Here is a 4,174-nt window from a genome sequence, read left to right as displayed (position 1 = left end):
TTAATAACCTTCTCGTACAAACACTACACAGAATTCTCAAATCTTTGATGATTACATAGTAAATTTATTTCAGGAGATTTTGTTAAAACTCCCAAAGACTAGACTTCTTTCAGATTACAAAATATTTCCGATCAGATCATTTTCTAACCCTCTACAAGATCAAGCGTGTCTTCATTGAAGTATCACCTGTATCGACCAGAATATATGTTATACACCTCTGGTCATAATGCCCTTCTTGTTCTTTCTTGATTGAGCTATTCTTTTCTCTCTCAACCTAAATTGGTTTTACTGAATCGTCTTCCCACCGTCATGGAAGCCTTCTGAGTGGTGTTTCCCGATCGTTTGGATAACGCTCGGCAATTGCGCGGGTCCACCTGTTGTTTGTGGGCCTTGCGACACATCAGGCGCAACGGAATTCGTGCTTTCGGTATTCTGCGATAACATCATTCACTATGCCCCATTATAGAATCACTTCATTTCTGATATAACTTCACAGCGATATTCCTACGTCCAATGACGTAGCACAAAGCGGAATAGAAGTAGGAAGCCATGAAATCGAAGAGATAAAGGAGTACCTCTCCTTGGACACATTGAATATGCGTCATGAAATAGATGCTAATATCTTGAATTGAACAAGGGCAGGATAGAAAGCATTTCCCTCGATAAAAGATGTGCTCTAAGCAAAATGGACAAGATCTATGCACCAATCTCTTCAACAACACTGTCCTACTTGTACTCTTATACCGAGGTAAGACGTGGGATACGACGAAGAGAGAAGAAAGAACATTGAAGTACTACTTGTATATTTTTTGGATGGTGCAGCTGCAAATGCACAAATATTCTAGACCAATGCTAACTGAAGACTTTTCTGTTAAGCAATCAGTTACACTGTACTGAATCATTGGCGCACTACTTTTTGGTTTTATCATAACGGCTTTTGTATCTTTGAGCTAGTTCGCAGCACACCTTAGCTCACACAAAGCCAACACAGTCGTCTCTCTACTGATCATCCCAACCGTCTGTATAAAATCGTTCAGATTTTGCACTAAACACATTGCTTAGTTTTTATTAGTTCAAATACTCCCCTCAGCAAACCGCTCCCTACTAATCTTCTATATAAACTAAATATTAACTCCATACATCTCACAAATCTGATAGGACCTTCGAAGATCATGGAAACTGTTTCATTCTGCTCATAAATAAAATTAACAGTAGCAAGCAGTGTACGAACCCAGATCGCAAACATGCAATTCTTATTTTAAAGTTTAATGTCGGCGTGTAAAATGAGTTTAAAATATGTTGTTTTTTTCTTTATCTAGTTTCATTTTAAAGATTAAATTCCGTGGAAAAGAAGAAGAAGAAGAAGAAGAAGAAGAAGAAGAAGAAGAAGAAGAAGAAGAAGAAGAAGAAGAAGAAGAAGAAGAAGAAGAAGAAGAAGAAGAAGAAGAAGAAGAAGAAGAAGAAGAAGAAGAAGAAGAAGAAGAAGAAGAAGAAGAAGAAGAAGAAGAAATGATTGTGTGGAGGAAAAAGAAGGAGCAGAAGAGGAAAATGCTGGATGTAGGTAGAAAATAAAAATGAGGCTAACTGGAGATGGAAGGGAGACACGTGATGCAACAGAAATAAATTAAGATTAATGTAGCAACAAGCGGAATGATATGTGGAGAACAAGAGTGTATGTGTGTAAGGGAAGGGGTGGAGGGGAATGTCCTTATCCTCAAAAGAATGTTGACGCGAACCAAAGCAAAACACGTGACACGAATAAATTGACTGATGTAAGCTGTTTTCAATTGTATGAAAAATGATGTGCGTAAAACAACAGCAATCTGAAGCAGTACATATATATATATATATATATATATATATATATATATATATATATATATACTATCCGTATCACGTCCTCACTTTGTTGTTCTTTTGTTATTGTTTTTTGTGTTTTTTTGAACTTATATATATATATATATATATATATATATATATATATATATATACACACACACACACACACATGTATGTATGTATGTATGTATGTATGTATGTATGTATGTATGTATGTATGTGTGTGTGTATGTGTATCTGTATCGAGAAATTACTGTTAGATCCACGAACAACGCGCAGCTGTAGCTCCAGGTCACATGACATCTACAGTCTGGCAAATTTGAACAAATTTGACCAAGATTCTTATCTAATAAAAACATGGTTGATGCAGTAGTTTTCTCTATTTTTTTTTTAATAGACTAGGCGAGGTGACAAGTAGTATAATCTAAATCTAGATCAGTCTTTTAGAAATCTTTTATTATTATTATTATTATTATTATTATTATTATTATTATTATTATTATTATTATTATTATTATTAATATTATTATTATTATTATTATTATTATTATTAAGGCGGCGAGATGGCAGAACAATTAGCAATCCGGACAAAACGTTTAGCATCCTTACGTTCGTTTTTGCGTTCTGAGCCCAAATTCCACCGAGGTCGACTGTGTGTTTCATCCCTTCGGGGGTCAATGAAATAAGTACCAGTTCTTTATTGAGATTTAATCGACAAGCCCCTCCCCCAAACTTTCTGGCTGTGTGCCTATAATATAAAAGGATTATTATTATCGGTCCCTTCTGTTTTTAGTAAATAGTTGGGTGCAAGTATGACTGCGTGGTTAGGAAGTTTACTTTTACAATCAAGTGGTTTCGGATTCAATTCTATTGAGAAGCACTTTCGGCATGTTTGTTTTGCTATAAGTTCCTGCTGAACAACGTTTTATAAATGGAATTTGGTGAACGGAAACTGCAGATGCTCATCGCACATATACACACAGAGCTCTCACTATATAAACACATACACTTCCATATATATATATATATATATATATATATATATATAACACAAATAATAAATGAGTATATGCATATATACGTACATGTATGTGCATACCTACATCTACCTGTATATATAGGTGCATGTCTGGGTACAGGACGTTGCAAACAAAACGTAGACAAAAAAATAATAATAACCAGAGTACAGAAAACACACAGGCCACATAGAAAACATTTTCCTTCATCAGCTGCCACCATTCTAACACAGGCGTTTCGAAGAGTTAGGGCAGGACGCATCGTTAAAATGGCTCTTCCCACGGACTCCAAATTAAATTTGTACCCACAAATTAAAATTGTATCATGGAGGAATGTAGTGGCGGACAGAAAACAAGACAGGAAAACAAACGGAAAAAGCTATACAGCCAGACGTGAAAAATTATGTGTACATTGAACGCTGTGAAGCAACGAACTGGAAGGAAGCGGGACGAAGTAAGTTCGTATGTTTGCTTGGCAACAAACAAACAAACGAAGTTTGCTTTTAGAAGCGTTGAGATGTCTTAGAAAGTTAAAGAAGTAATTTTAAATTCTCAAACGCAGGATAATGCTAATAATATAGCATGAACAGGGTAAACTACCCCTATTTTGCAGAAAAAAGTGTGGGCGGCCAGCCCCTTGTCAAAAATGACTTTTTATTGAATTTTCTGCTAAAGTCAGTGTCTACATAAATAATTTTTGGTAAATGTAGGCACTGTTGTTTAAAGAACACCGTACAAAAATTAAGTTTCCTAAATAGTTTATTTTAAGGAGCAAAACAGAAAAAGAAAATAAGTGGCACCTCTACAACTTTCGATGAGGACTTTCGATCAATAGTGTATCCTTTATGCTTAATAACTTTATTCATATTGCGAGGGTAGTTTTCAAATAGCTCCTAGGGCAGATCAGAAGGGATCTTAACTCACTCTTCAATCGCATATTCTTTTAGCTGCTTCAAATTAGACAGCCTTCTTACTTTCACTCATTTCTTTAGCGCCCGCCATCAGTTTTCTATCGGGTTTAAATCAGGACTTTGAGCTGGCCACGGGAGTACATCTACTTTGTTTCCTATCAACCAATTTTGGATTAAAGGTATGGTATGTTTGGGATCATTGCTCTGCATGAAGGTCCAAAGGTGACCTAATCCCAGTTGTTTCAATGACTTCAGGTTTTCATTCAAAACATCGAGATAATTTTCCTTTCTCATCGTATCTCCAATTCGAATTAATTTTCCAATGCCTTTAGCAGAAAAACAGCTTCACAGCATTATGCTTCCTTCCCCGTGTTTGATTGTATGGATTGTAAGCTTCCCGTCTTTTCC

Source organism: Octopus bimaculoides, chromosome 1 (genome assembly GCF_046866305.1).
Source record: "Octopus bimaculoides isolate indiv1 chromosome 1, ASM4686630v1, whole genome shotgun sequence".
Lineage (NCBI taxonomy): Eukaryota > Metazoa > Mollusca > Cephalopoda > Octopoda > Octopodidae > Octopus > Octopus bimaculoides.
The sequence above is the reverse complement of the archived record's forward strand: the minus strand, read 5'-3'. Positions refer to the sequence as shown.